The sequence below is a fragment of the Ipomoea triloba genome, chromosome 1 (genome assembly GCF_003576645.1).
Source record: "Ipomoea triloba cultivar NCNSP0323 chromosome 1, ASM357664v1".
Lineage (NCBI taxonomy): Eukaryota > Viridiplantae > Streptophyta > Magnoliopsida > Solanales > Convolvulaceae > Ipomoea > Ipomoea triloba.
This window is the reverse complement of record NC_044916.1, coordinates 5,749,046-5,772,880: the sequence shown is the minus strand read 5'-3', so window position 1 is coordinate 5,772,880 and position 23,835 is coordinate 5,749,046. Positions and strand designations below refer to the sequence as shown.

Here is a 23,835-nt window from a genome sequence, read left to right as displayed (position 1 = left end):
AATGAAGCTACTCCTTACCTCACTCTCCATCACATCTTTTAATTTTGGATAACGTCATGTGTCCTCTGACCTCTCCCTTTAATTTCATCCCTCTACACACTCCACCATTTATTGATTCCATGGTTTATTGATTTATATATTGTGAGCTAGAAATCAAAATTGTGAAGAATTAATTCATTGTTTACGAAACACAACTTAGTTTGCAGATGTGTGTATGTGTGCCTATACATCCTTAAGTCCCATGAGAGTAATGGTAGGATGAGAGCATGTCTTATTAGACTAATTAACTGTTTTACAAAAAATGTAAAATAGTTAAATTGAAAACTGTTGTGGAAATATATATTTTTTAATTAAATAGTGTACTTATCTCCTTGAATTTTACTACTTCTTTAATTATGACCTAGAATGAATAATTGAGATATTTTAATACACATCATGTCACGTTCAAAAGTTCAATTTGAAACAAAGCATTTCATCTACAAAAAATTTTCAATAAATAAATAAGTCAAGCAACTTATATGATGTACAACTAATTTACCGTAGTAGCTTTCAACAATCATAGCCAATCAACGATGACCTAGAATGAATAATCGAGCACGTGCTTTGTTTCAAATCCAGTTATGGTCTAGTAGCATGCCTGTCAACAACTTAGAGTTTATGTTTTGAAATGTAAATTTTTTGTCCATATTTAATCGACCAACTATTAAAAAAAATACTCATCATGAGATTTAGGATATAGTTTGGTGAAGGTGAAAACTGAAATTATAAAAGAATATATATAAATAAATTATCTGGACGCTACATTAATGATGAAAAGATTAATTGATAAATTTTAATACACTTAATGTCACATTATAGTAAATCTTAATACTATATTACTATATAAACCAAAGAAAATTAAATGTCTCGTCTTTGGATCACTTTAATGCAGATGAATTGATATGGAGCGGAGTTGGGAAACATAATTTAATGTGAAATTGAATATTACTAGCATTATATTAGCAACCTATATATGTCTCTTCTGATCTCATCTCTCCATGGCCTAAGAAAACAGAATGGGATTATATTTCCATTCATGTTTTTACTAAGCCTGGTACAAGGTTAAGCAATTCTCTAATACAATGATCCACTGATTTGTGAGTTTGAAATAAAAATTGTGAAGAATTGATTCATTGTTTACGGAACACTACTTGTTTGCAGCTGTTTGTACGTGTGTCGGAGAAGAGTTGAAAATGTGACAGCTCAAGTTAATAATACTAATGGGCCGGCTGAAATGGACTTGAAGGGGAAGAAACTGGAGGGCTGCCAGATTGACCTTGAGGTTAACCTTAGGTAATTTATATTGTGGACCAGGATTCACATAACATTATGGGACAAATTATTGGATTGTAGTTCACACAATTGTGTAGATTACGTTCCCCGCAATAACTGATTGCAGATTTTAGTGTAATTATTGCAACTTTTGAAATTGAACAATGGATGTATAAATATGTATAATAAATATAGTGTATTAAAAATATTCAGTGAATATGACTTTTTATTATAGAAATATTAGAAACACTTACTCCGATGTCATTAACTTAAATTTATGACTAATTAAATCACATCCAGTTTGTAAATGATGAATTGATAATTAATGAAGATTTATTCATTTTATAAATAGTTAATAACAACACTTTTGTTAATTAATATTAAGAGTAATATATAATCAACTATGAGTTGTAAAGACATTATTATGGTGTGTGTCTTAGCCCTTATTTTACCTTTACCTTTGTTAGTGTCTTCATGCAATAATACACCTCCACTTCCATATGCTCCTGTTGAAGATACTACAAATTATTATACAGAAGAAAGCACTGCTACAAAACTGATCATATAAATATAGCTTTACACTATCCTTATTAAAAGAGGTGTAGTGCATTTCCCAAATTTAAAAAGAAAAAAAAAATACTACTTTCCGCAGCACCCACAAAAAGCGGGTGCCGGGAAGATTTAATTAATATTTTAATAATGGACTTTCCGCGGCACCTGTCCACGTGGGTGCCGCGCAAAGTCGATCATTAAAAAAATGATTTAACTTTACGCGGCACCTGCTTCACAGGTGCCGCACAAGGTCGGTCGACATTTTTCACATATGGGCTCCATCTCCTTAGCCAAATACGAAAATTTTATCCACACATAACAGTATACACACGCCATTGTCTCCGCCGTTCACTGATCTGGGATCGCCGCCAGTACATCGCGCCATTGTCGTTCCTCCGCCGTCGCCGCTGCTGCTCCTCCATCGCCGCTCCATCGTTCGCCGCTGCTGCTTCTCATGTCCTCCATCGTCGTCGCTTCTTCTCCGGCCCTCCATCGTCGCTGCTGGGTTTCGTCCATCACCGCCGCCGCTGCTCGCTGTCTCCCTCGCCAACGGAGCTTCCCAGCCGATGCCTCCATCGCCACCGACGACTCATCCACCAGCGCCGCCCGGTATGATTTCTTTAATTAATTTTTTTCGTTTATTCTTTATTTTTTATTTATTTTGATTATATGATTTGTTTTTTTAAAAAAAAATTATTTATTTCGAATTATTTATTGAAATTTTTGGAATTGTATATAAATAATACACATGAATGTAGTTAAATATGTGATTTATATAAATTGTATTTTTTGTCCCAAATATGTGGTTAGTTTATACACATTTTCAAATTAAAGTGTGGATACATTGACCTAAATTGAAGATTTTGGCATAGCATTTGGGCCAATTATTATGTTTATGTATGTAGAAGATAAAGAATATACATGAAAAATGATGTATGTTTATTTATTTCGAATTATTTATTTAAATTGTAGGAATTGTATATAAATACACATATGAATCTAATTAAATATGTGGTTTATATAAATTGCATTTTTTCCCCAAATATGTGATTACTTTATACACATTTTCAAATTAAAGTGTGAATACATTGACCTAAATTAAAGATTTTGGCATAACATTTAGGCCAATTATTATATTTATGTAGGTAGAAGATAAAGAATATATATACATGAAAATGATGTGTGGGCCTTGAAACATAATATCAATGAAATTTCATTGTATCTATTAAAAGAAGTTTAATTTCCTTTTATTAATTAAAATAATTGGATTTCTTATGTAACATAGATGTGTTCATATTATGCAAATCTTAACTACAATTTTGTACAAATCTTTTATTTTATTGTTTGAATATATATCTTAATTAAGGTGAGCTATAGACCTATAGTAGTAGTGATTCTTTAGAAACATTCCACGACAAGAATCTTATAAAAGTATTAATATTTATTATCTTTCTTTGTTAATGTAAGACATTAGACTATGATTACTGACTATATTAAGTTAGAGACTTGATTAAATAGGCATTTAGAGACATTAATAATTTAATTATTGGTTAGCTAGGTATATATTTTGATGAATTAGGTGCTTGATTAAATAGGTATTTAGAGATATTAATATTTTGATGAATTAGATTGATTTGGATTAGTTAGTTATAAACTAGGTATATATCGTTTCTAAATGCATTCATAATCGAGTATCCATATATGATCTTCATAGTATTATCAAGTGACAGATATGGATCAGAGTTGGATGCATAAGAAACACACTACAGTCAAATATATACAAGGGGTTCAAGAGTTCATATAATATGCTGAAGAAAATAAAAGTAAAAAGGCGGAGGATTTTATATCGTGCCCGTGCTGTGATTGTAAAAATTTGAGAAGATATCGTAATTTTGACATAGTGAAGGACCATTTGATACGTCGTGGCTTTAAGAAAGGGTACGATCGATGGATATGGCATGTTGAAAGCTTACCTCCTAATACAAGTGTTAGTAAGAGTGAAGCTCATGTAGATAGTGAAACTCATGTAGAGAGTGAGACTCAAGCAAATAGTCAAACTCAGACAGATAACGAGGAGAATAATGAAACTCATGTTAGCAATGATGAGGATGATGAAATTAATGACCGAATAGATGAAATGATGCGTGATATGCAGGGAGATTTTAGTGAAGTGCCTCTTGAATTCAGATGTTTGTTTGATAATGCTGAAAAACCTTTGTTCTCTGGGTCTACCAAATATACTAAGTTATCTGATGTGCTAAAGTTATATAATTTAAAAGCAAAAGAATGGATGGAGTGATAAGAGTTTCACGGGATTATTAGAACTACTAAAAGAGGAGGAGGTTGCGCAAGGGGTAGTCATGTACAAGGTTCAGGGTCTGTACACGGTTCGTGAAGCTGAGGCAATTGGGGCTCGGGAGGCCTTGAGGTGGACTAAAAGACAAGGGTGGCAAAGAGTGATGGTGGAAACTGATGTTAAGGTAGTGATTAAAGCAGTGGAGCGAGGTGTGAACCATACTCCTTTTGGTGCCCTCATTCATGATATTCGTACTATTCTGATGCAGGTTGATTTGGTTACTCTTACATTTGTGTCTCGTAGGTGTAATCGTCCCGCCCATATTTTAGCAAGTCTCTTTGTAATCAGGACTATGAGTCGTATGTATTTTTTTATTCTATTCCTCATTGTATTCCGGTTGTTTGAACCTTATGAATTAATATATCTGGATTTGTTGGTTTTCAACAAAAAAATGATATACATTTTAGCTATGAATTCAATAATAATGTTCATAGTCCTTTTCCTGAAGACTTAAAACTGGAGGTGGTGGGTTCGAGTCTCAGTGGAGGCAATACTGACTCTTGTGCTTCAATAGCCGTATCTGTAATATATTGAAAAGGCGTGCAGAGAATTCGTGAACTGTTATCTTCATAACAAAGATTGTTAAAACTTAATTAGAACTTCCATATTTTTCTTATCATCTCTCGCTTAAATTTATAATATTGTATCAATTTCAACGAACTAATCAAGTACTGAATGAGACACTTTGTCCAATATTGATATTGGACAAAGTAAAAAAAAATCAATTGCTATGATATAATATAATTTATGTGTTGGAATAATGTATTTTATAAGTTAGAATAATGTATTATGTACTTTATGTGTTAGAATAATAAAATTTCTAAAGTAAGATAACGTATTTTATGAGTTAGAATTAGTGTACTTTATGTATTAAAATAATGTATTGTATGAGTTAAAATAATATATTTTATGTGTTTTGAACTGTGATCTACACTGTTGTGTGGATCGTATAATTGCCTCCTTACTAGCCCTAGCAGTACTTAATACAAGGCAAATTATTCTGTGGACTTGGGTTCAAAATACACAATTTACATACTGAATGTCACAATTTATATACTAAATGTTCACAATTACATATTGAATGTCTGAATGCTTACAATTTGAATTGTGAACATTTAGTATGTAAATTGTGAATATTCTCTATGTAAATTGTGGCGGATCCACCTTGCAAGGTGGACTAGGGTCCATGTTATAACTATTGTTTCCCATCAAATCATTCCAGGGAGCAAGGTCTACCTTGCATTGTGGATCTTGATCCAAAATTAACCTTCAAATTTTGTATTTGTAGTTGACATATTATGTGCATGCAGTTGACAATTTTTGTACCTATATCTATCATATTATATGTCAGCAATTACCAAGTTTCTTTTTACATGTACAGAAACTGTTAACTATACATACAGAATGTGTTAACTGAATTTATAATATTTTTGTATCAAGTTCACAATGCAATAGAAACTCAGGTTCCTAGTATAACAATTGCCTTTCCCCCCTTCCTCTGCTACCAGACCTAAGCCCACCTCTACTACCAGACCAAAGCCCACCGGCCTGTCCCACCAGACCAGGCCAATACTCACATATATTTAATAATAGCATTTGTGATCCTGAAATGACTATATGTACTACTACAAATATAGAATGCTAGAGAGATAGAGCTTGAAAATTTGTATTTATTTGCCCTTCAGTTATATTTGTGATATAGAATTAGTCATTGAGTTATATGCTTAATAATCTTTAACCTTTAAGTTATGCAAAGTGACGAATTTAATCCCTGAGGGATCAAATCCATCACTTTATTAAGTAAATAATGATGACAAAAATAGAATTCAAGGGATTAAAATCGCTACTTCGTGCATAAGTTAGAGGTTAAAGATGATCACTACATATAACTCAAGGACTAAGTTGTATTACCAATATAATTAAAGGAACAAAAATTCAATTTTCACTTATATATATATATATATATATATCATTGTCTTTTTTTCTCCTTTCAAATCTGTAATAAGTTGAGTAGATATTTATAATGATATTTAATTCCCATAACTTTATATTTAGGCTACAAGTCAGTGTTACCCTAACCTACATAAACAAGTGAATATAGTCTTCAACCAGAAAAATAAAAAATAAAAAATAAATAGTCTTCAACCGGTATTTAATGCAGTTTGCTTTTGTTGCTCCATACCATCAAATCTATCTCACAGTGTATGTATATATATATATATATATATATATATATCGAAAATTGTTGTCATGCTATCATGGAATATTCACTGCTGGAAATCATCATATTTCCGACCACCCAAAAGTGGTCGGAAATGGCCTTAATTAGGTCGGAAAGGCCTGTTCCGACCACTTTTCCGACCAATATGGGTGTCCGGAAAACCCTCGTCGGTAAATCCGACCATCAGTGGAAGTGGTCGGAAATTCCGACCACTTTTAGAAAGTAGTCGGAAAAAAACGACCAAGAGAGCGACCAGGCGAGTCCGGTACTTTCGACCACCGTGGTCTGAATTTCCGACCACCATGGTGGTCGGAAAACTGGAGGCAAAAAATAAAAAAAAATTTATTCCACTACAGAGAATCCCTCTGTAGTGAAATGAATATATATATATATATATATATTTGTTGCAAGTTGGTAAGACAATTGTTGAAAGACATACACATTTCATGAAGAGAATTCATTTATGAATGTACAATTGAAAATTTAAAACATTCTAGAATTTAACTTCTTATACATTCTGGATAACTCATTCTAAACCATTCAAGAGTTTGATGGTGAATTTTAGAAGTCAAGAAACAATACAATACATTCATCCCCAAAAAGGAAAAACAAAAAAAAAACAAAAACAAAAACAAAATGCTCATAGAAAAATTGAATCTTTCCAAGTGTCAGCCATTGTCATCAATTTAGCAAACAGACACCCAAACCAACACTGGTTTGTCATCAATTTAGCAAACAGACACCCAAACCAACACTGGTTTTTCTGTTGAGATATTCATGACAGAATCCTCATAGAATTATGGAGTTTACTCTTTAATCATATAGCATCAAGCCAATACAACCAAAGATGAACAGAAGGTACCTTTGCTCTTCTAGTGAATGTTTAAGCTCAATGATCTCAAGCTGAGAGTGCTTGATAATGTTCTCTAAAGTGCCAACCTGTCTTGAAAAATGATGAATGAGAAACCAAGTGAGATTTATGACACTTCATCTTCTTTTGTGTCCAAAGCCTGCAATTTATCATCCAAAGCTTGAGATTTATGCTCCCCAAGATTATACTGCCATAATATTGAATTACACTGTTGTAGTATCAAAACTACATCCTTAATGCACAAAATTCTTTCAAAGAATGAATGAATTAAAAGAGAGGAGATATTGATTTATATATATTTATACCAGGTTTCAAAGGATAATAATTAGATGAAAAGAAATAAATACATTCAAATTCTGTATCCTGAAAGCCAACCCGTTGAGCAATCCAGAATGTCTTTATGATATAGCAAATGACAAATTTCCTCGGCAAGGAGATATAAAACAGAATTTTTGCAATTTCCAATTTTGCTATTGAAAACTCGTACTAAATGAGGATGTAAATAAAAGGCATAATAGATGCAAAAACACATAAGAAGGAAGAGGCAAAGAAGCAGCACTAACCTGCCGGATTGCTACTTCAATTTTCTTTTGTGCCTCTACATCAAATGGATATGCATAAAGTAGTGCCTGGATAACAAAACTACATAGTCATGTAATGCATTTTAACTTGAGAGACCTACCAAGAATTAGATACTGAGGTAATAATGATGCAAATATATAAGTTCATAAAATATAAAATCAAGACAGTAAGAAGGAATATCAATACAAGAGGTATCTACCATCTCCTCATCTCTCCTGAGGAGGAGTTCTGCTCTATGTTTATGACGTAGACTCATAATTTCTTGTAGTTTGTTGAGATCATTCCCAAGAAAAATTTGTAATAGCTCATGATCACTCTGGGTTTGTAACATTATGTATAGTATATTAGTTTCAGCATATCACATCCTACCCATTTTACTTAGAGTCACAAAGTAATGAAGTCATTAAATCTCAAGCTGTTCATATAGCCCATTATTCCCAGAAACTTAACCACTAAATCAAATCAACTATGCAGGGTTAATCCATTGTAAAACTCGCAGAATATATAGACACAAAGTGTAAAACTCACAGAATATTCAAACTTCCATTAGATTACCAGCCCGGGCTTCATTTTCATTAACAGATTAAGTAAAATTAGTAAATAATTCACATTAACAAATTAAGTAAACACATTAACAGATTAACTAAATAAGCAATTAGTAATTAACTAATAACAAATTAGAAATTGATGAATTAGCCAGTGGGCACTATAGCAGCAACTAAAAACTTTTTTTTAAAAAAAAAACAAAAAAAAAACAAACAAACAAACAAAATTGGGACAATTAGGGCAAAAACTATCTTCAAAATTAGGGGAATTAATGCAAAAACGAAATTAGAGAAATTAGAGCAAACCAAAAGTTAGGAAAATTAGGTGAATAAATTATTGAAATTAACATTTATAGTTCCAGACTTCAAGGGATGAGATTTTGAGGAGTTGATGTTAATTAGTAAGGGAAGAGTCAAAGAAGAGTAGAAGACCAAACCTGGTGGGCGGTGGCTGGTGTCGAGGGCTCGAGGCGACTGACGAGGGCCGAGGCAGAGGCGGACAGGCGGAGGCGATGCAGTGGGAGGCGGTGGACTGGCAGCAGCGCAGCACCGTGGTAGACTGGTGAGTGGCGAGGCAGTGGGACTTTCAACGGTGAGGGCTGGGCCAGAGGTGGTGGCAGCGTCGGCGTCTTCGCAGGGGAGGCAGTGGCAACGCAACGTCGACGGCGGCGTCGGCGGCTGTAGCGGTGGAGGCGGTTCGTGGTGGAGGCTGGCGTCGTCTGAGTGAGAGGGTGAGAAGGGAGAAACGGAGAGTGAGAGAGTGATAGGAGCGGATCTGAGATCTGGGGGGAACTAGGGTTTTGTTCTAAGGAGTATTGTTTTTTTTAATAAAGCCACAATTTGGAGAGCTAAGGAGGGAGATATTGGCGAAAATTTGGGATTGAATTGAGAATGGCGCCAATTTTAATTAATAATTTGGAGTGAAATTTTAGCACAATTTTTTTTGCATAATAATAATAATAATAATAATAATAATAATAATAATAACTACAACAATATCAACTTTAAAATAAAATTATTTTAAAATTTATATGTTTATAATTAAAAATAATTTATGATGATGACTATTATTATTATTATAAAAAGTAAATTATATTAAACTTTACATAATAATAATAATAATAAATTATTAGTCATTTTACATGCAACCAGTTAATAGTAAACAGTTAATACGTATTTTTATAACTAGCTAATACAATCAGTTAGTCAAATCAACTAACACAATAAGCTATTAGCTACCAGCTAAACTAATTAACTATCAACAAACACCCCTAAGTTATATATATATATATATATATATATATATATATATATATATATATATATATATATATATATATATATCAAGGATCAAATGAGGACTTATAGTTAGGTGAGGACCTGTGGACTTATCTGATCATTTGATTTAATTAAACAATTTAATAGTTGTGATTAATTCTATCCAATAGTCAAATCAACTAACACAATAAGCTATTAGCTACTTGATTCGCATACTGTTTTACAAATTTGAAACTGAATTTGTTGGATGAACTTAAAACTTCTTTAATGATTTGGTCAAACGTACCCAAGACTAACACTGGTTGAATAGTCTTGCACACCACATGAGTATCTATTTTCATTCTTCTATCTATTGACAATATCTCCATCGAGCTAAACTGTATATCATAGTTTAGAGGTGTTTCTTTTTATATTTTCATGGTTGTCACCCAAGATGAGATTCACATACGCCATGACTAGTTTTATCATTTCACGCTTTATGGTCGCCAAAGTAAACGAGAGGAAGAAACTCGTCAAAACAACGAGAGGAAAAACACATAAATTGCAAACAAAATTAAAACAGTAAAACAAAGCAAATGAAACCAACAATGCGAAAATAAAAGAGTAACGACCGGTAGCAGTGGAGATTACAGTAGGGGAAGACGATGGGACACCGCCTCCGATCCGCTTGCTTCACGTAGGCAGCGACCGTGTTGATAACCAGCATTACGTGGGATTATGAAACTAAATAGAATTATGATTCTCAATAAAACTAGAATTGTAGAGTCCTAACAACAATAAAGGTTTTAAGGAATTGAAATTAGAAAATGATTTCATATATCTATATGGAAAGGGCGACACAATGTTATTTTCATAACAAGAATGGTGAAATAATGCTGGTTGCTACGCGAGGCTAATTTAGTTGTTTATATTGAATATTACAACATGTCAACATACTTGGTGGTCGGGTGAAGAAATGCAAGTTAAATTTTGAACCACATAAAAAAAAAAATTAGTAACTTTCCGACCACCACTTATAGTGGTCGGAAATACCGACCACAAGATGGTCGGAACAAAAGCTCAGTTTAAACAATTTAAACTGCCAAAAAACATTTTCGACCACTTTTACATTGTGGTCGGAATTTCCGACTACCCTGGGGTCGGAAATGCTCTCTAATTAAAAATAAATAAATGCGACGAAAAATTTCTGACCACTTTGTAAATACTGGTCGGAATTTCCGACTACTTACTAAAGGTGGTCGGAAATTCCGACCACTTTCCGACCACCATAACCCACCGACGGAAAATTGAGAAAAAGTCACTTTTTGTGACCATATTTTTAGGTGGTCGGAAATGAGGTCGGAAAAATGATAATTTCCAGCAGTGATTAATACTGCAAAATATAAAGTTAAAATGGACATACCAAGTAATTGACTTTGTCAACAAAATGTGAAATTTCCTAGCACTAAGGTCCCCGTATTCTTATCCCACATAATGGTGAGAGGTGAATTACCATTACTTCAATTTAGTAAATTTACTTAATTTTGATTAGTAATATCTATTTGTCTAAATGGCTCTGGTATGTGTTATAAAATGAATATTATTATAAATTTTATAACGAAATTTTTGTGAACAAATTAGTTGTTGTAAATTTTATAGGATTCATTATATTATATGATGATTGAATCAACTAACTAGTTGGATTTATTTCAATCCATAACGCAATATAAAACTGTTATTTTTGTCTAGTACAACCCAATGTTTGGTTAGATAAAAAAAATTGACTATTACTCCGCATAATGGGATGACAGTTTTCTTTAATGTAATTTGATTTTATGTTTATTTCTTTTGCTTTCATATTGGTTTGTTTTTCCAAAAATAGGAATATTCGACATGAATAAAAAATCTCAAACTTCAATAGAATAAATTTAGGGTGCGTTTGGTTCGCACATGGGAATCGGAATCGGAATGGGTATCAAAAACTTGGTAATGGTAATGGGTTTTGGTGAAAGTATTTAGCATGTTTGGTAGTTGGGTGGAATGGGAATGGTTATTAATTGTTGGGGAAGAAAGGAGGAAGAGGGATGAAACCTTATTTAATAAGGGTATGGGTTTTCTCATTAATGGGGTATTCCAAACCCATAGTAGCATTCACAAAACCTATCAACCAAACACAAGCAATCACTTTCATACCCATTCCTTATACCTAAACCCACCAACCAAACACACCCTTACTTAAGAGTGAATTTTATTTTTTGTCATAAATTTATAGCTGACATTTCACTTTTAGTGTTTTTTTAATCAGAAAATCCCCTAATAGAATAAATTTACTTAAGTGTTTATTTCATTTTTTGCCCTAAACTTATATGTGGCAGTCCACTTTTAGTCTTTTTTTAAATCAAAATATCCACTTTTGGTCCTAGTATTATTGTAGCATGACTATTTTTGGTGTTCTATCAACTAAATTATTGAAATTCCGTTAAATAAGGACATTTCAATCTTTTATAATAGAAAATGCGTTATATTTTTTATATTTATCATTTTAAAAAAAATTATAATTGTAGACCGAAATATACTTGTATTTAACGACATTTAATTATTTTTTTAATAGAGGACCAAAGGAGGATATTTTGGATTTAAAAAAAAAAAAAAAACTATAAAAAGTGGACAATCACCTATAAATCTAAGATAAAAAAATGCAATTAACTCATTTACTTAACTTTATATAAGTGACTTATAATTAAGTATATGCTAGTACTACTTATGTTGCTATTATTTATATATATATATATATATATATATATATATATATATATATGCATGTATGTGTGTGTATATATGCGCGCACACACATACATGGTGGGTCGGATGAGGTTCTAGATGGATTTTGTAAATAGAACCCGAATCTAACTCGACCCGCTGATGATTTACTTTTTTTAACACTCATCCCGACCTAGCACCAATTATCACCAAAAAAATTCGATTCATGCGGGATAGATTCGGGTAGATATCCGCGGAGCGGATTATTGAAATTGTCATCCCAATATAAGTCATGTACTAATCATTTAAATTTATTATATTATTATACAACCAGTTGAAGAAAATTTTCTATTCATATGTTTGGCAGCCACAGGTACCATTTTTGGCCTATTATCATTAATGTAACTTACCATTATGGTGATGTTAGGTTATTGCATACTGATTTGTCTTCCTTCCCACGTTGTTCTAGCTAGTTTAGCAGTAGCTATACAAATTTAGATCTTATAATTGAACCTAGACAGAAATGATAAGAGGATTTGTTAATGCACTTAAGTTACCTTTATTCTTGTTTAAAATGGAAAATGTTTGTGTACTAATAGACAATGATTTGAAAGCTGTATTGTAATGTAGATTATGATTAGTAGAAATTAAATTATTGAAAAAGTACGAAATTGGTGATATTAATCAACTTTATTACCCATTCATTCTTGTTTAAATTTCATATTTAAATAAAGTATGGAAACATTCAACGACTATGTAATTAAATTATAATACCTTAATTCTAATGTTGAATGGTAAAATGAAATTTTTCTAACATAATTAGGTGTGTTTCTATTCGAATAAACACACATTTATTTTATATATATGATTTTGTAAATTTGACCATATGTTTAGTACTACATTCAAACTCTTGCATCTTTTCCCATCTTTTGTTTTTCTACCTATGAGGAACGTACTTTGCAAGCCATGCCCTCCTCTCCACCATTTAATTCCCATACTCCCTTTTTACATAGTTATGTTTACCAACATAATTTTATTTACTCATTCCTTGCTTTTTACATAGTTATGTTTACCAACTTAATTTTATTTACTCATTCGCACAAGGAAATTTCTTATTTAATTTCAGTAGACCTCAAAATATTCAAAATTAGAATTACAAATTTAATACTCAATCTGTAAACCAAAGAAATGTCTTCTTCTTTTCATATAATTACTATTATGTGACAATACAATTTTAGGTATTATTTTTATATATAATATATGTGCATATTCTAATTTCAAACAATAACCATCATAGATAGCTATCATCATGAGTACTCTTAACCATCGTAGACAATAAATTATTATATTTCATGATTGTATGTCACCAAAATTATATTGTTGAAAATTAGAAGATGTGGGGGTACTCCTAACCATGAAACCACAGAAATGGTAATTGGAAACGTCAAATTTCATATAATATGAAATTTAGAAAGACATTAACTATGAAGTCATTAATAGAAATAAAAATAAAAATAAAAATAAAAATAAAAAACTAAAATAAACCATAGCCTATGCATGTATTAATTATTGGAAGAGATGAAAAAAGAAAGATTGCTTTGTATGGTGTAAAGAGCAACATGGGTTGTGTAGCATAAATTTAGAAAGATTGAGAGATATGGAATGAGCTCTGTTGGTAAACCAATGGCAATTAATGAGTTATAAGTTCCAATCCAACTTTTAACGCAGGGTCTTTATCAATCATTTAATTTGCACAAATGTGTTTCCTTTGTAATAAATTTTGTAGGATAAATTGGTACAATTATCATTTCAAAGAAAATTTTAATTAAGGTATCAATTGGTACTTGCTCTTCTTGCATCTTATGTAATTCCAAAATAAACCGATAAGTCTTTGAGTTTGTACTATGAATGTTCTCACAATACTCAGTACAAATTTAACATTTTGTATAATAACTTTGTGGATTGTACCCAGGATAGTCTATGTCTACGAGCATGATAAATTTTTTCTATATGTACTAAAAATGTCTCCATAATATCATATACAAGCTCAAAATGTCTAATTTTTTGCTTTAATTTAAAGAACAAGGTCCAATATGCAACCCATAATTTTAATGAATAAACCAAATAGCTCATAGGGTGTAAAACTAATAATTACCTCTAAAGTGAAGTTGGTAATTGCATTAATTGATGCGAACTCCGTTATAGTCTGTCACGAATTAAACGAGAAGAAACATATCAACAATCCAACTAAAAAGATCCACACAAACAATATGATAAAGGAAGATGAGTTTCTTAAGGTAGTAAATTGGAAAAAAAAAATGTCAAGCCAAAATATTTAAAAATAGTCATATTTTAGGATATTTATAGTTATACCTTGCCCCTCGATCTAATCCTACTTATCTAAGAATACCTAATTTGTAACACCCCAATTTTCACCTCTTGGATTTATTACAAAATCCCTAATAGTACAATACATTGCGGAAGCATCAAACTAGCAGAAAACTGGGTGTTACCGCCACGCTTAGGTATCTCTCCTATACCCAAACGCTAAGGCTAAACTTAAAACCTCAAATAACCATATCAACATCCAAAAGTGTACATATGGAACTAATCCTTCCAGGGTGTCTATTCTAGGATAGAGTAGTCTTCAACCTCGACTCCCATCCTATTCAGAGCTCATCGGGCCACAGAGGCCCACGCTAGACTGCATCTAATAAAGGACACAATAAAGTGTAGTTAGCGTGACGGCTAAGTAAGGAAATCCATTGTCACTCGAAAGTAAACAAAGGTTTCGAAAACAACATGATAATCAGAAAATGTAAACGTTACCCAACGGTTGCATTCTTCCTGCAATTATATTAACAGCAAAACAGTACAATACAGTATATAAGTAACATCAGCACATAACACTTCCATTTCCGAGAATTTTCATTTATTTCAAAAGTGAGAAACACAACGCCCACATTATTGTTCGAGACACCCGACAATTAATCCTCACAACTCCACTCAGCGAATAGACTTCGCTCTGCAGTATGAATCAATCATACAAAATCTCACACTTCACTCAGCGAATAGACTTCGCTCTGCAGTATGAATGAATCATACAAAACCTCACACTTCACTTAGCGAATAGACTTCGCTTTGCAGTATGAATAAATCATACAAAATCTCACACTTCACTCAGCGAATAGACTTCGCTCTGCAGTATGAATAAATCATACAAAATCTCACACTTCACTCAGCGAATAGACTTCGCTCTGCAGTATGAATAAATCATACAAAATCTCACCATTCACTCAGCGAATAGACTTCGCTCTGCAGTATGAACAATTCATACAGAACCCCTCACCATTCATTATATTCACACGACTCAAAAACCATCACACTTGCTCGAATATATTCCCCAAAATACACCTATTAGTTAACGTTATTTCTATTACGAAAATCCAAGTACGAGAGTCACGATAATTCTTAAAACACCATTTTTCTCTAAATTAGTAATTATAATGCACAAAAATAATATTTGAGTCTTCAAAAATTCACCCGATTGCCCGTAGGCCTTCAAAACATCGCAATACTCGGGATTAAAAACATCGGGGAAAAGTTTGGTAAAAAACAAGTCGAAAACGAGTCCGCGTCGCGCGGACTCGCGGCTGGCCGCACCAGCGAACGCACGGCGGACGCAGGCGTCCGGACCGCGTCCAGCCTCTCTGCCAGAAGATTTCAGTTGGCACAGTCCGAAAGATTGAGCCGGTAAAAATAGTTCCCGAACTCTTTTTCACTTGAAATTTTTATGGTAGAACCCCAACTTATAGTACTTGATGTCCATAAAAAGTTTTGGTCATTTTGATCCACGAATAAACACATAAAATTCCCTTTTTGCCCTTGGCAGTGTGCTGTCCAGAATATTTTTCTCTCTGGACCAGTTTTGGAAAAAAATTCGAAAACCGTACTTATACTACTCCGATNCAGAATATTTTTCTCTCTGGACCAGTTTTGGAAAAAAATTCGAAAACCGTACTTATACTACTCCGATGTAACACCCCAATTTTCACATCTTGGATTTATTACAAAATCCCTAATAATACATTGCGGAAGCTTACATCTTATCAGCAGAAAACAAGGTGTTACCGCCACGCTTAGGTATCACTCCTATACCCAAAGGTTAAGGCTAAACTTACGACCTCAAACAACCTCATCAACATTCAAAAGTGTACATATGGAACTAATCCTTCCAGAGTGTCTATCCTAGGATAGAGTAGTCTTCAACCTCGACTCCATCCTATTCAGAGCTCATCGGCCATAGGGGCCCACGCTAGACTGCATTTAATAAATGACACAATGAAGTGTAGTTAGCGCGACGGCTAAGTAAGGACATCCATTGTCACTCGAAAGTAAACAAAGGTTTCGAAAAACATAATATAATACTTTTCATTTCCGAGAATATTCATTTAGTTCAAAAGGGAGAAACACAACGCCCACACTATTGTTCGATACACCCGACAGTTAGTTCTCACAACTCCACTCAGCGAATAGACTTCGCTCTGCAGTATGAATCAATCATACAAAATCTCACACATCACTCAGCGAATAGACTTCGCTCTGCAGTATGAATTAATCATACAAGACACTTCACCATTCACTCAGCGAATAGACTTCGCTCTGCAGTATGAATTAATCATACAAGACACTTCACCATTCACTCAGCGAATAGACTTCGCTCTGCAGTATAGATTAATCATACAGACCCCTCACCATTCACTCAGCGAAGAAACTTCGCTCTACAGTATAGATTAATCATACAGACTCCCTCACCATTCATTATTATCACACGACTCCATAACCTTCACACTTGATCAAATATATTTCCCCAAAATACACACTTTGGTTAGTGTTATTTCTATTACAAAATCCAAGTACGAGAGTCACGATAATTCTTAAAGCACCATTTTTCTCTAAATTAGTAAATATAATGCACAAAAATAATATTTGGGTCTTCAAAAATTCACCCGGATGCCCGTAGGCTTTCAAAACATCGCAACACTCAGGGTTAAAAACATCGGGGAGAAACCGGGTCAAAAACATGTCGAAAACGAGAAGATTTCAGTTGGCGCAGTCCGAAAGATTGAGCCGGTAAAAATAGTTCCCGAACTCTTTTTCACTTGACATTTTTATGGTAGAACCCCAACTTATAGTACTTGATGTCCATAAAAAGTTTTGGTCATTTTGATCCACGAATAAACACAGAAAATTCCCTTTTTGCCCTTGGCAGTGTGCTGTCCAGAATATTTTTCTCTCTGGACCAGTTTTGGAAAAAAATTCGAAAACCGTACTTATACTACTCCGATCATTATGAAATTTTATATGCGGGTTCTACACTTATAGAACTACATGCCTAAAAAAAATAGGATCAAAATACCTTACCAATNAGCGAATAGACTTCGCTCTGCAGTATGAATCAATCATACAAAATCTCACCATTCACTCAGCGAATAGACTTCGCTCTGCAGTATAGATTAATCATACAGACCCCTCACCATTCACTCAGCGAAGAAACTTCGCTCTACAGTATAGATTAATCATACAGACTCCCTCACCATTCATTATTATCACACGACTCCATAACCTTCACACTTGATCAAATATATTTCCCCAAAATACACACTTTGGTTAGTGTTATTTCTATTACAAAATCCAAGTACGAGAGTCACGATAATTCTTAAAGCACCATTTTTCTCTAAATTAGTAAATATAATGCACAAAAATAATATTTGGGTCTTCAAAAATTCACCCGGATGCCCGTAGGCTTTCAAAACATCGCAACACTCAGGGTTAAAAACATCGGGGAGAAACCGGGTCAAAAACATGTCGAAAACGAGAAGATTTCAGTTGGCGCAGTCCGAAAGATTGAGCCGGTAAAAATAGTTCCCGAACTCTTTTTCACTTGACATTTTTATGGTAGAACCCCAACTTATAGTACTTGATGTCCATAAAAAGTTTTGGTCATTTTGATCCACGAATAAACACAGAAAATTCCCTTTTTGCCCTTGGCAGTGTGCTGTCCAGAATATTTTTCTCTCTGGACCAGTTTTGGAAAAAAATTCGAAAACCGTACTTATACTACTCCGATCATTATGAAATTTTATATGCGGGTTCTACACTTATAGAACTACATGCCTAAAAAAAATAGGATCAAAATACCTTACCAATTTTTCCCAATAAATCTCGGAAGTTACTGCCAGAATCTATTCTGATTTCTTTTCACTATTTTCACAAGTATAAGCCTATATGGGCATAAATTCAACATATACATGCATAAATTAGCTATGAACATGTATACAAAAATTACCAAAAATCCAAAGTGTGGTTTCTTGAGTCAACTAGTAGATCCACAAACTTAACACATAATTTTCGCATAAAATTCCTAGTCACATAATTTACTAGCATTTGTTCACCTTCAAGTGACTAAACCAACTTAGGGATTCCTTACCTTGATGGAAGATTTCAAAGCCGAGAAGTTGCTAGATCCTTTCTTTGAGTTCAAAGACCCTAAAAATATCACCATAATAACAATATTTTTCATGCACCAAACATTAACACTTAAGTTCTAGAGATGATTTAATCCAACAAAGTCTAAGGTCTTACCTACACTTAGTCTCTTGGGTTGGAAGAATGCTTGGGAGCTCTTTGATCACAATGGAAGACTAACCAATTTTTCCTTCTTCTTCCACTTGTGTAGTTCGAAAATGGGATGGAGGAGTAGGAGTGTCCACTTGTGTAGTTCGAAAATGGGATGGAGGAGTAGGAGTGAGATGATGATGTGAGTTTATCTTGATAATTAAGCAACAAGTGCAATTGCACCATACCTCTTATGACATAGCATTTAATGATCCAATCTTAGGCTAGGATTTGGTTGCCACTTGTCAATATGATCCAATCTTAGGCTAGGATTTGGTTGCCACTTGTCAATTCCCTATGGAGTCTCTAGGAAGATCACAATTTACTTGGCCAGTTTATGGTTAAATCAGATGAAAGCTCGGAGGATTATAACTTAATTCGGAAAAATTCTAACACCAAAATTATCCTAAAAATAATCCCGTCGATAACCACTAAAATTGGGAATTTTTCGGTATTTCGCGAAATATAGGTACGAAGTCCGTAACAAATTTCACTCTTACAGTTCGTCCAAATTTCACTGAACTGAGTCGGAACTTCACGCTTAATCGTATCATGCTTAATAATCCATTCTCTAGGAAAATTCGAACTGTATATACGTCCTTAAAAATTTTTCGGTTCGTGATCGGTACGTAGATCACAGCATTTTTAATAACTAGTCTTACTTATAAAAATTCTTCTGAAGTACCGAGAGATCATCTCATAAATATTATAGCTTAGAAAAGTTTTTCGAACCTTAAACCTTGTCGAAAAAACCGAGGGGTTACATCCGATCCTTACGAAATTTTATATGCGGGTTCTACACTTATTGAACTACATATCTGAGAAAAATGGAGTCAAAATACCTTACCAATTTTTCCCAATAAATCTCGGAAGTTATTGCCAGATACTAACTTGATTTTTTTTCAATATTTTCACAAGTATAAGCCTATATGGACATAAATACAACCTATACATGCATAAACTAGCTATAAACATGCATTCAAAAATTACTAAACATTAAAGTGTAATTTCTTTGAGCCAACTTGTAGATCCACAACTTAACACATATTTTTTTTTTCACGTAAAACTTCCTAGTCACGTAATTTACTAGCATTTGTTCACCTTCAAGTAATTGAGCCAACTTAAGGGATTCCTTACCTTTGTAGAAACCTTAAAAACCGTACAAGTTGATGATGTCTTCCTTGGATTCCTTCACCAAAGATCCTAACAAAACACCATAATACAATGTTTTCATAAATCTTAAGTCCAAGCTTAAGTCTTAGGAGGGATTGAACCGAACAAAACCGAAGTTCTTACCTATAGTAGAATTCTTGGAGTTGAAGAAATGCCTAAGGAGTTCTTAGATCACAAATATGGAAGACTAATATTTTTCCTCCTCTTCTTCCTTGTGTGTTCGAAAGTGAGAGAGAAAGATGAGTGTGATAGTGTAGATTATGTCTTGAAGATCAAGCAACAAAGTGCAACATTCCCATACCTCATTAATGCTAGCATTAAATGCTTCATTAATTGTGATCATCCACTTGGGGTTATGCCACATGTCAATACCCTATGGCTCCTTGAAGAAGAAAAAATCTAATCTTTGTCAGTTCGGGTTCAAATCAGATAAAAGTTCGGAGGATCATGGCTTAATTCGGGAAAATTCTAACACCAAAATTATTCTAAAAATAATCCCGTCGCTAATCCCTCAAATTGGGAATTTTTCGGTATCTCGCGAAATATAGGTACAAGGTTCGTAACAATTTTACCCCTTTCAGTTCATTTAAAATTTTACTTGAACTAACTAGAAGTTCAGGCTTAATCATATGATACTTAATAATCCAATTTCTAGGAAAATTCGAACTGAATATACATCCTTAAAAATATTTCGGTTCGTGACCGGTACGTAGATCGCAGCTTATTAATAACTAGTAAAAAAAAAAAATTCTTTCGATCACCGAGAGACCTTCTCCTAAATGTCATAGCTTAAAAATATATATATTCTCGAACCTTATCTTTCACCAAAACCTATTACCCTTACCAAGTATTTGATACCCATACCGATTTCGATTCACATGTGCAAACCAAACACACCCTAATTACATTCTTTTACATAATCCTTAAAGTGAAGTTGGTAATTGCATTAATTGATCTGATCTGAACCCCATTATAGTCTGTCACGAATTAAATTAAAGGAGAAAAAACATATCAGCAATCCAACTAAAAAGATCCACACAAACATGATAAAGGAAGATGAGGGTACATCTTAAGGTAGTAAATTGGAAAAAAAAATCAGTGTTGCCCCTCAATTTAATCCTACCCAGTGTTGCAAAAATCTGGTCTAGATATCGATTAATCGGTGCCTAGGCGCTAGACGTTGGCCGGACGCGTAACGTATCACCATAATCGATGGTTGATTTAGATGGCTAGCCGACTAGGCCGCCCAAGTTCCGACTAGGCCGCTTAGGCACCGACTAGATCGCATAGTCAACCGACTAGGTCGCCTAGGCATCGATTATAGCGTTGAAGTATTTAAATTGCATAGTAGGATAAAATTTTGGTTAATACTATATATGATATACAAGTCTTAATTAATAGGTAAGAAAAAAATTGAGAGAGATGAGATGAGGGGAGTTGAGGTCACATTAATGCTCTTATAAATGATCGTGGAAGCTTTCATTCCGATTCCATTTGCTTCTCATGGCAGACTGACACACATCAGAGCACACAGACATGCATTCCCTTTGCTTCCCATAAAAAGTTCAATTTGAAAAGAAAAAAAAAACATCCCATCTATAATAAATTTTCAATAAAATAAATAACACAACTCATATTATTATGTAAAACTAATTACTCTAGTAATTTTTAACAATGGTAGCTATTTCTTTATTTCATGTTGATAAGCATGTGTTTTAATTGATACTATACAAAATCAGTTATAGTGTACTATTTTTTTTTGAGTATTACTGATTCAATTACAATATAATCTCATTGAGCTACAAGCTACGTGGCAATTGAATTTGATTATTAGAGATTTTAAAAAAAAAATTCAAAGATGTTAGATATACAAGTCTAGCTAAGCAATAGGAGGAAAAGCGCTAGCGTCTCATTTTCAATAACGAAACCAAACAATTCATATGGTGTAAAACTAATTTACTCTAAGTTGATGAATATGATTGATGCAAATCCAACGATCATAGATACTTACAGATCGAATAAATTTACTTTTTTTTATGAGAAAAAGTTCGTTGTCTCTAATCAAAGGTGTACACGAAGTAAATTATTTTGAAGTGTCATAATTGAGACTTATGACATCATTTAACTTTTAAAAATTTATATAAAATAACCATACTCATTAATTATTTTATATACCTTGAATCAAATGCTCCTTTAATGTATTTGAAAAAAATGATATTATTATTATTATTATTATTATTATTATTATTTTATTTTATTTTATTATTTTTATATATATCTATCATAAATTTAAAATTATTTGATCATTTTTTGAACTACAAATAGCTGTTAATATACATTGAAAATTATCTCTTTCCAAAAAAAAAAGGGAAAATAATATAATGCCCTCATACATAATTTCTGGAAGCTATATAGTGGTAGATAGAGGAGTTTGTTTTCAACATAGAAATAATGGAAATAGTATTTGATAGGTTTTGATGTACTTGATGTTACATTCATTTTTCTTTAGATTGGACATCCAAATAGAGCTTTGAATCATTCAATTTGTTGGGTAAAGAATTTCTTTTTATTTTTTATTCTGAAAAGGTTGGGTAAAGAATTTGTTAATACAAGTATTCATTACTTAGAGCACCCCATCCTTAAAGTCAATGGATAGTTAAATTGTGAGTCGCACAATCAGCCCATCAGTCATACCTTAATCTTGCGCATAAGGGATCCAATAATCCACATTTTTCATCATTTTGAACGTTTTTTCCATTAATATCTATACCTTGAGTCATTACATAAGTTAGGCGACGAAACATTACACTAAACCTGGATACATAGTGAAATAATTCATTGATTCAACGATTCATTGATTTGTGAGCTTGGAATAAAAATTGTGAAGAATTAATTCATTGTTCTAATGTATCATTGTAGGAGAAACATTAAATATTGCTAGCAAGTTACAAGAAAAAAAAATTTCTTGGTATTACCTTTTGATACTATTAAATTTGATAGCTAGTGAATTGGGTATTGCTAAGTTGTGGACCTTGGAGAAGTACGTGAAATTTATTTAAATTACGTTACCAATTTATAGTGTGTGTGTGTTTTCCCTTTGTTGTTTTAGATTTTGTCTACCCTTTGTACCAATATATATTCTGAAAATTCAATCATACTGCATTAATTCAGAAGAAACTCATGTTTTAGATCCTAAAAATCCCACATATAATTTGTCCCCCATTTGAATAATCTATCTCTCATTTCCTATGCTTTTTCTTCCCAGCAGTATTCTTTCTAATTTTCTTTTTAGAGTTAGCACCCTCTCAAAGTGGTACTTGTTTGATACAAGATCGTATCATTCAATAATAATTTTAAAATTATTTGAGATTTTTTTATTATCTACAAATAGATTTAACTATCTATTGAAAATAACATCTTGTCGAATCCCAATTTTTAAAAGTAGAAAATAAATTGAAAAGCATTAATTAATATGGGTATTGTGCCAATTAATTAATCAATAATCTTGTGAAAGTTATATCATCGATTA

At 32.9% G+C, this 23,835-nt stretch overlaps 1 long non-coding RNA gene across 2 annotated transcripts; it reads right to left on the bottom strand.

Moving 5' to 3' along the window:
• Positions 1-7,192: 7,192 nt before the first annotated feature.
• LOC115998319 lies at positions 7,193-9,277 on the bottom strand. Of its 2 annotated transcripts, none has more exons than XR_004093882.1 (3): positions 8,876-9,277; positions 7,875-7,940; positions 7,193-7,498 (listed from the first exon to the last, which is right to left on the bottom strand). It is a non-coding gene; the product is annotated as an uncharacterized LOC115998319 (long non-coding RNA). The 2 variants fall into 2 exon arrangements; XR_004093880.1 differs by having other exon boundaries at positions 7,193-7,450.
• Positions 9,278-23,835: the final 14,558 nt, after the last annotated feature.